Raw genomic sequence first — 10,733 nt, 5'->3', positions numbered from 1 at the left:
TTTTTCAGAGCTTCCCCCCCCGAAAGCATTTTGCGAAACGTGTACAGAGCAACACAAAAAAAAAAAAAAAATAAAAAAAACACAAAAAACCCTTAAAGCAAAAAAAAAACCGTTTATCGCGCCTCACCAATATATCTTTTATAAAATTCGATATCCTCTCCAAATATAGATCTTCGAAACACTCGCAAGACGATTACAATCGGTATAACTTTAACGTCCGTCCGAAAAGTACTTTCGGGGACTAGACGACCGATTGATCTCGTGCGGTTTCGCTATTCGATCATTTGAAGAGAACAAAAAGATATATGGGGCGACCGACAAACGGTTTTCCCGTAGAACCAGACTCGCGATTGCGTTGACACACACATCATAGCCACACCAATAGAAGAGTTTTAGGACGGTAACCCGGGTGGGGTGTTCTTTACTCAGAATATGTGCAACATCGGATCTATATAGCCATCGATACAATTCGTACACAAATGTGTCGTACGAAGAGAGAGACTTTTTTTCCTCTGGCAACATAACGGTAAGAGACATCCTTCCACACTCATAGGTTCCACTCCCTGGGGCTATGATATATATATACATATAAATTCAAATTCGAAGCAACGGTCACAATTCTACTCTATATTTTTGCGGGTTATGTGTTCTTTCGTTCAATTTCTTTCATGCGTTCGTTCGATCTCTGTACACAGTCTTCACATAGGACAGACTCGTGTAGTACGCTTTCGTGGGTTAAACCCATCTCGTTTCATTTCAGGCGACGTCGGGAGCGCGTTGAAAATGTACCAGTGAAATCTCGATAGTTCTACGGATACGAATCGTCCCGAAAAAGATTTTGTCACCGCTTCGAAGCGGTGTTTCAGACGGGCGGACGTATATAAAACATATACGACACACGACACCGCCTTCCACACTCACGCTAGTTCGAACACGATTTCCATCTCTCTCGAAGACTGTTAGACGTACGTAAAATTTCTCAATATTCATAGGACCGCGACAAACGCCGACGAAGCGCCCATCATTCGCTCGTACGTATATAGGCAACAAGTGCCATCAACGCAAGCAGTTTATAAGTACGTAAACGACCCTCAGCCAGGCGTGGTCCAGGAATTGTATCCGTGGACCGCAATGTGCGTTCGAAATGTCGATGTTCATGTGTCCTGCAGTTCACACGTTGACGCGCAATTAGCTGCGTTCTTCATCGACCCACGAGCCAAGTGATCCACCGTTCAGGGTAATTTTTCCCTTTTATTCTCTCATATATATAATGTGTATTTGCTATCCACCACATTTTTGTGTTATATTTCGGAACAAGCCGATACCCGAAGAGCTCCAACCAGCGCGCGAAGGAGATTCGGGAGTCGTCGTACAACGACATAATTGTCCCTTAAAGAACGAGATATTTCCGTCGAAACCATATATATATGTACGAGCAAATCCAAAACCACTGTTTTCTTGCAAGTTCGACGGTCGGAGCGAATAGAACATTGAAAAGCCTTCTATCGAAGAAACACAGAGAGTATATCACCTCCAAAAACGACGGGGATATGGATATTCAAACTGGACAATTATCAACCCGATACTGGATTCGAAAAGTTTCTCTCTCCTTTCGTCGTTATTTACACCGGACGGACTCACGGCCGGCTCTAGCTGGGTGTCATATATATATACGTCCCACGCTCATGCTGCCACTAGCGCGCAACAGAGTAGGGTGTCAATGACAACGACACAGCATTGAAACGAGCTACACAAGCCGGTCTCTCTTGATACCAATGTAAACGAGCATTAAGTTATCTTCAGACTGCCCGATATTTTCGTCCTTTGGACTTTCCCAACGATTCCTTTTTTTCTTTTTTTTTTTTACACCACAGCGAAGACTTGAGGAAGCGTGATTAGCACGCTCGCATCCCTCCCTGTCCTACTACAACTGTGTGTGTGTGTGTGTAAAGAAAGAAAAAAGAATACATTGGCTTTCTCTCTATCGAGAAGATGGCCTACGCAACGCAGATCAAAGGCCTAATACGTGTAATATAATACGCGTCTGGCCGTGTATAAATCACGCACGAATGATCTGGTCGGGCCCAACTCTTCTCGTACGCTTATTTTTCCGTGTTGAGGCACTATCATAAAATCACACAAACCCCAACACGTGTGTGTCTTGGAAGGAAGATGGCCTACGCAACGCAGATCAAAGGCCTAATACGTGTAGTACACACGTCTGCCGTGTAAATCACGCACGAATGATCTGGTCGGGCCCAACTCTTCTCCACCACACCACATCCCAACTTTGTACATTTTTATATATTTTTGTGCGTTGGGGCACCTTCATAATCACAAACCCCAACAACACATATATCTCTCTCTCTTTGAAAGATTTGTTGTGGCCTACGCAACGCAGATCAAAGGCCTAATACGTGTAGTACACACGTCTGGCCGTGTAAATCACGCACGAATGATCTGGCGGGCTCAACAATATCTTTTTTTTTTATATGAATTCTTATCCACAAACTAATCGAATTCATTTTCTCTCCTCCTCTCCTCTCTCTTTGAGATATATTGGAACATTGTAATGATCCTTCCGCAGGTTCACCTACGGAAACCTTGTTACGACTTTTACTTCCTCTAAATAATCAAGTTTGGTCATCTTCCCGGCATCATCGGCAATGCCGAAACATTGCCGCGCACCAGTCCGAAGACCTCACTAAATCATTCAATCGGTAGTAGCGACGGGCGGTGTGTACAAAGGGCAGGGACGTAATCAACGCGAGCTTATGACTCGCGCTTACTGGGAATTCCTCGTTCATGGGGAATAATTGCAAGCCCCAATCCCTAGCACGAAGGAGGTTCAGCGGGTTACCCGGGCCTTTCGGCCAGGGAACACACGCTGATTCCTTCAGTGTAGCGCGCGTGCGGCCCAGAACATCTAAGGGCATCACAGACCTGTTATTGCTCAATCTCGTGCGGCTAGAAGCCGCCTGTCCCTCTAAGAAGATTTGTTTGTACGTTGGTAGTAAAAACCCCACCGGCAGAAGCCGAGAGCCTTCGAGATACCATAATTACGTCTATTTAGCAGGCTAGAGTCTCGTTCGTTATCGGAATTAACCAGACAAATCGCTCCACCAACTAAGAACGGCCATGCACCACCACCCACCGAATCAAGAAAGAGCTATCAATCTGTCAATCCTTCCGGTGTCCGGGCCTGGTGAGGTTTCCCGTGTTGAGTCAAATTAAGCCGCAGGCTCCACTCCTGGTGGTGCCCTTCCGTCAATTCCTTTAAGTTTCAGCTTTGCAACCATACTTCCCCCGGAACCCAAAAGCTTTGGTTTCCCGGAAGCTGCCCGCCGAGTCATCGTAGGAACTTCGGCGGATCGCTAGCTGGCATCGTTTATGGTTAGAACTAGGGCGGTATCTGATCGCCTTCGAACCTCTAACTTTCGTTCTTGATTAATGAAAACATTTTTGGCAAATGCTTTCGCTTCTGTCCGTCTTGCGACGATCCAAGAATTTCACCTCTAACGTCGCAATACGAATGCCCCCATCTGTCCCTATTAATCATTACCTCGGGGTTCCGAAAACCAACAAAATAGAACCGAGGTCCTATTCCATTATTCCATGCACACAGTATTCAGGCGAAGGTAGCCTGCTTTGAGCACTCTAATTTGTTCAAAGTAAACGTACCGGCCCACCTCGACACTCAGTGAAGAGCACCGCGATGGGATATTAGTTGGACCGCCCCGTGAAGAGCAAAGCCCACCGGTAGGACGTACCACATAATGCCAGTTAAACACCGCGAGCGATGAACCGACACTGTGACACACAGATTCAACTACGAGCTTTTTAACCGCAACAACTTTAATATACGCTATTGGAGCTGGAATTACCGCGGCTGCTGGCACCAGACTTGCCCTCCAATGGATCCTCGTTAAAGGATTTAAAGTGTACTCATTCCGATTACGGGGCCTCGGATGAGTCCCGTATCGTTATTTTTCGTCACTACCTCCCCGTGCCGGGAGTGGGTAATTTGCGCGCCTGCTGCCTTCCTTGGATGTGGTAGCCGTTTCTCAGGCTCCCTCTCCGGAATCGAACCCTGATTCCCCGTTACCCGTTACAACCATGGTAGGCGCAGAACCTACCATCGACAGTTGATAAGGCAGACATTTGAAAGATGCGTCGCCGGTGCTATAAGACCATGCGATCAGCACAAAGTTATTCAGAGTCACCAAAGCAAACGATGGACGAGTGTAAACACCCGCCACCGATTGGTTTTGATCTAATAAAAGCGTTCCTACCATCTCTGGTCGGAACTCTGTTTTGCATGTATTAGCTCTAGAATTACCACAGTTATCCAAGTAAATTTTAGTACGATCTAAGAAACCATAACTGATTTAATGAGCCATTCGCGGTTTCACCTTAATACGGCATGTACTGAGACATGCATGGCTTAATCTTTGAGACAAGCATATGACTACTGGCAGGATCAACCAGGGAACTATACAATATGTATATATAAAATGGACAAAATTTAAATCCTTTTCCATCGTCGCCTGTTTCATATATATATGTCAGGTCGACACACCACTTTTCTCTTTCAAATATGTACAAGTTTTGCCACATTCCGCGCTTGTAACATATCTTCTTTAACGCTCAATTTCTTTCATTTTTCTACCATACAGATATTTTACCGTACGCCCAAAAACGTACGTATTATATTTTTGTTCTATCGTAAAATCACATTTTTCTACGTACGCCAGCTTCGTACGTTTCTATCTTTGCCTTCATAAAATCACAAGATAATTTTATCTTCAAGAGTCTCGCTATTAACATCTTGTAAGATAAATGTACGTCCCAGCTAAAACGTACAAATACTTCAAGTTAAGTAATAATATATCATCGCTATTGACAAATTTTTAAGATCCAAGACACAGTTCTCTCTATATGTTTTAATATTTTTTATGTACTCAAATATATTCAAAGGAAAAAGTACATGGGTGATGCCATAGTCGTGGAAGCGCGTACGCTCACGCTGATCTTCTGACCGCCGGAAGCACGAAACCTCTGATCTGGGCAAAATCGGCAAGCCGAGGAAGAACGGACAGGACACATGCTGGACTGGCGAGAAAGCGTGTTCTTCCGCTCGCGCTAGGCATTTCGATTTCTGACACCTCTTGATTTAAAAAATCAGTTTTTTGATAGTTTTCTCTCTCCACTGGGCTATTCATTTTAGCCACAGTTTTCAATTGGTACGATTTGCTTCCAAATCTTACAGATGCATTTTAAAAAATTTTTCCATCGCTCGGACAGAAGAGTCGATTGCTCAGTGAGTACGAGTATACATACAAAGTGCATACGGGTAACCAACCCCGTAGGGCTTGCCACATATGGGCCATTCGGTCAAAGACACCGACCCGTGGCCACGCTGTGTGGAGAAAAGTCCGTAACGTAAACGGCACGAAACAGTCAGGACCGAAGCCCCGAAGGAGCTCTGAGACAGCTTCTCGACCGAGATCGTAGAATTGGCCCAAAACCCGCTCTGCTCCGTCCGCCTCGCACGGACCGTGTATCTCTTATAGATACCGAACGGCCGGCAAGGACGCCGGCGCCGCCGGCCGAATAGCACGCGCGCTTACGAGTGTAAACCGCCGCGGCAACAGACCGCCCGGCCGTGCTGTTGTAACATAGCGCGTGAACGAACGAAAAAAAAATTTATAGTAAACATTAAAATAAATTACACCACCGTAAACTAGACAAAAAATTACACATTTTTTCCCAATATGAAAATTTTCACAAACTTTTCAAAGTCCCATCGCATCGAGTAAACTTTTTTAATAACGCTTCCGCACGATTCTAAATGCTTAATCCATATGTGAAATCGTTCACTGATCACGAATATCGTATTTAAAAAAATTACAAAAATTTATTTTTCCAAATAATCAAAAAAAACCGAAAAATCACAAGAGTAAAGTACCATTATTTTAAACAATATGTCGTTCTAAATGCTTAATCCCTATGTAAAAAAGTTATCTAAGCAAGAATATGTAATTGAAAAAAATTAGAAAAATTTATTTTAGCCGTAAATCGAAAATAATGGATCGAGCGAATCGGTCGATTGCGCCGAGACGCGCTATGATGCAACAGACGAGCGATTGGAACGCCCGAATATTTTCAAAGTCCCAACGTACCGATCAAGAGTAAAGTACCATTTTCCTACATTAGATTTCGTTCTAAATGCTTAATACCTATGTAAAAACGTTAGTTAAGCAAGAATATCGTATTTTTAAAAAAATCTAATGATAGGATTTCCCAGAAAATTGAAAAAACCGAAAAATGTCAAGAGTAAAGTGCCATTTTCTGACATTAGATTTCGTTCTAAATGCTTAATCCCTATGTAGAAACGTTAGTTAAGCAAGAATATCGTATTTTTAAAAAAATCTAATGATAGGATTTTTCAGAAAATTGAAAAAACCGTAAAATGTCAAGAGTAAAGTGCCATTTTCTGACATTAGATTTCGTTCTAAATGCTTAATCCCTATGTAGAAACGTTAGTTAAGCAAGAATATCGTATTTTTAAAAAAATCTAATGATAGGATTTTTCAGAAAATTGAAAAAACCGTAAAATGTCAAGAGTAAAGTGCCCTTATTTTAAACAATGTATCGTTCTAAATGCTTAATCCCTATGTAAAAAAGTTATTTTAGCAGGAATATGTTATTGAAAAAAATTAGAAAAATTTATTTTAGCCGTAAATCGAAAATAATGGGGACACCGGAGCTGTTCGAAGCGCCGAGCGCGCCGCGTACGCCCGAATATTTTCAAAGTCCCAACGTACCGATCAAGAGTAAAGTACCATTTTCCTACATTAGATTTCGTTCTAAATACTTAATCCCTATGTAAAAACGTTAGTTAAGCAAGAATATCGTATTTTTAAAAAAATCTAATGATAGGATTTTCCAGAAAATTGAAAAAACCGAAAAATGTCAAGAGTAAAGTGCCATTTTCTGACATTAGATTTCGTTCTAAATGCTTAATCCCTATGTAGAAACGTTAGTTAAGCAAGAATATCGTATTCTTAAAAAAATCTAATGATAGGATTTTTCAGAAAATTGAAAAAACCGTAAAATGTCAAGAGTAAAGTGCCCTTATTTTAAACAATGTATCGTTCTAAATGCTTAATCCCTATGTAAAAAAGTTATTTAAGCAAGAATATGTTATTGAATAAAATGAGAAAAATTTATTTTAGCCGTAAATCGAAAATAATGGATCGAGCGAATCGGTCGATTGCGCCGAGACGCGCTATGATGCAACAGACGAGCGATTGGAACGCCCGAATATTTTCAAAGTCCCAACGTACCGATCAAGAGTAAAGTACCATTTTCCTACATTAGATTTCGTTCTAAATGCTTAATCCCTATGTAAAAACGTTAGTTAAGCAAGAATATCGTATTTTTAAAAAAATCTAATGATAGGATTTCCCAGAAAATTGAAAAAACCGAAAAATGTCAAGAGTAAAGTGCCATTTTCTGACATTAGATTTCGTTCTAAATGCTTAATCCCTATGTAGAAACGTTAGTTAAGCAAGAATATCGTATTTTTAAAAAAATCTAATGATAGGATTTTTCAGAAAATTGAAAAAACCGTAAAATGTCAAGAGTAAAGTGCCCTTATTTTAAACAATGTATCGTTCTAAATGCTTAATCCCTATGTAAAAAAGTTATTTTAGCAGGAATATGTTATTGAAAAAAATTAGAAAAATTTATTTTAGCCGTAAATCGAAAATAATGGATCGAGCGAATCGGTCGATTGCGCCGAGACGCGCTATGATGCAACAGACGAGCGATTGGAACGCCCGAATATTTTCAAAGTCCCAACGTACCGATCAAGAGTAAAGTACCATTTTCCTACATTAGATTTCGTTCTAAATGCTTAATCCCTATGTAAAAACGTTAGTTAAGCAAGAATATCGTATTTTTAAAAAAATCTAATGATAGGATTTCCCAGAAAATTGAAAAAACCGAAAAATGTCAAGAGTAAAGTGCCATTTTCTGACATTAGATTTCGTTCTAAATGCTTAATCCCTATGTAGAAACGTTAGTTAAGCAAGAATATCGTATTTTTAAAAAAATCTAATGATAGGATTTTTCAGAAAATTGAAAAAACCGTAAAATATCAAGAGTAAAGTGCCCTTATTTTAAACAATGTATCGTTCTAAATGCTTAATCCCTATGTAAAACAGTTATTTTAGCAGGAATATGTTATTGAAAAAAATTAGAAAAATTTATTTTAGCCGTAAATCGAAAATAATGGGGACACCGGAGCTGTTCGAAGCGCCGAGCGCGCCGCGTACGCCCGAATATTTTCAAAGTCCCAACGTACCGATCAAGAGTAAAGTACCATTTTCCTACATTAGATTTCGTTCTAAATACTTAATCCCTATGTAAAAACGTTAGTTAAGCAAGAATATCGTATTTTTAAAAAAATCTAATGATAGGATTTTCCAGAAAATTGAAAAAACCGAAAAATGTCAAGAGTAAAGTGCCATTTTCTGACATTAGATTTCGTTCTAAATGCTTAATCCCTATGTAGAAACGTTAGTTATGCAAGATTATCGTATTTTTAAAAAAATCTAATGATAGGATTTTTCAGAAAATTGAAAAAACCGTAAAATGTCAAGAGTAAAGTGCCCTTATTTTAAACATTATATCGTTCTAAATGCTTAATCCCTATGTAAAAAAGTTATCTAAGCAAGAATATGTTATTGAATAAAACGAGAAAAATTTATTTTAGCCGTAAATCGAAAATAATGGGTCGAGCGAATCGGTCGATTGCGCCGAGACGCGCTATGATGCAACAGACGAGCGATTGGAACGCCCGAATATTTTCAAAGTCCCAACGTACCGGTCAAGAGTAAAGTACCATTTTCCTACATTAGATTTCGTTCTAAATGCTTAATCCCTATGTAAAAACGTTAGTTAAGCAAGAATATCGTATTTTTAAAAAAATCTAATGATAGGATTTTCCAGAAAATTGAAAAAACCGAAAAATGTCAAGAGTAAAGTGCCATTTTCTGACATTAGATTTCGTTCTAAATGCTTAATCCCTATGTAGAAACGTTAGTTAAGCAAGAATATCGTATTTTTAAAAAAATCTAATGATAGGATTTTTCAGAAAATTGAAAAAACCGTAAAATGTCAAGAGTAAAGTGCCATTATTTTAAACAATGTATCGTTCTAAATGCTTAATCCCTATGTAAAAAAGTTATTTAAGCAAGAATATGTTATTGAAAAAAATTAGAAAAATTTATTTTAGCCGTAAATCGAAAATAATGGGGACACCGGAGCTGTTCGAAGCGCCGAGACGCGCCGCGTACGGCCGAATATTTTCTAAGTCCCAACGTACCGATCAAGAGTAAAGTACCATTTTCCTACATTAGATTTCGTTCTAAATGCTTAATCCCTATGTAAAAACGTTAGTTAAGCAAGAATATCGTATTTTTAAAAAAATCTAATGATAGGATTTCCCAGAAAATTGAAAAAACCGAAAAATGTCAAGAGTAAAGTGCCATTTTCTGACATTAGATTTCGTTCTAAATGCTTAATCCCTATGTAGAAACGTTAGTTAAGCAAGAATATCGTATTTTTAAAAAAATCTAATGATAGGATTTTTCAGAAAATTGAAAAAACCGTAAAATATCAAGAGTAAAGTGCCCTTATTTTAAACAATGTATCGTTCTAAATGCTTAATCCCTATGTAAAACAGTTATTTTAGCAGGAATATGTTATTGAAAAAAATTAGAAAAATTTATTTTAGCCGTAAATCGAAAATAATGGGGACACCGGAGCTGTTCGAAGCGCCGAGCGCGCCGCGTACGCCCGAATATTTTCAAAGTCCCAACGTACCGATCAAGAGTAAAGTACCATTTTCCTACATTAGATTTCGTTCTAAATACTTAATCCCTATGTAAAAACGTTAGTTAAGCAAGAATATCGTATTTTTAAAAAAATCTAATGATAGGATTTTCCAGAAAATTGAAAAAACCGAAAAATGTCAAGAGTAAAGTGCCATTTTCTGACATTAGATTTCGTTCTAAATGCTTAATCCCTATGTAGAAACGTTAGTTATGCAAGATTATCGTATTTTTAAAAAAATCTAATGATAGGATTTTTCAGAAAATTGAAAAAACCGTAAAATGTCAAGAGTAAAGTGCCCTTATTTTAAACATTATATCGTTCTAAATGCTTAATCCCTATGTAAAAAAGTTATCTAAGCAAGAATATGTTATTGAATAAAATGAGAAAAATTTATTTTAGCCGTAAATCGAAAATAATGGGTCGAGCGAATCGGTCGATTGCGCCGAGACGCGCTATGATGCAACAGACGAGCGATTGGAACGCCCGAATATTTTCAAAGTCCCAACGTACCGGTCAAGAGTAAAGTACCATTTTCCTACATTAGATTTCGTTCTAAATGCTTAATCCCTATGTAAAAACGTTAGTTAAGCAAGAATATCGTATTTTAAAAAAAATCTAATGATAGGATTTTCCAGAAAATTGAAAAAACCGAAAAATGTCAAGAGTAAAGTGCCATTTTCTGACATTAGATTTCGTTCTAAATGCTTAATCCCTATGTAGAAACGTTAGTTAAGCAAGAATATCGTATTTTTAAAAAAATCTAATGGTAGGATTTTTCAGAAAATTGAAAAAACCGTAAAATGTCAAGAGTAAAGTGCCCTTATTTT

The 10,733-nt window shown here is 38.8% G+C and overlaps 2 non-coding genes across 2 annotated transcripts; both read right to left on the bottom strand.

The window, feature by feature from the left end:
* Nucleotides 1-1,085: 1,085 nt before the first annotated feature.
* Nucleotides 1,086-1,240, bottom strand: LOC143261565 (5.8S ribosomal RNA). Its single transcript, XR_013035653.1, has one exon. It is a non-coding gene; the product is annotated as a 5.8S ribosomal RNA (ribosomal RNA).
* Nucleotides 1,241-2,570: 1,330 nt separating this feature from the next.
* On the bottom strand, nucleotides 2,571-4,491 carry LOC143261523 (small subunit ribosomal RNA). The gene has a single exon (XR_013035625.1). It is a non-coding gene; the product is annotated as a small subunit ribosomal RNA (ribosomal RNA).
* Nucleotides 4,492-10,733: the final 6,242 nt, after the last annotated feature.

This window comes from Megalopta genalis, unplaced genomic scaffold, assembly GCF_051020955.1.
Source record: "Megalopta genalis isolate 19385.01 unplaced genomic scaffold, iyMegGena1_principal scaffold0055, whole genome shotgun sequence".
Lineage (NCBI taxonomy): Eukaryota > Metazoa > Arthropoda > Insecta > Hymenoptera > Halictidae > Megalopta > Megalopta genalis.
Note: the sequence above shows the minus strand (reverse complement) of the source record. Positions and strands in the feature narration are given on the sequence as shown.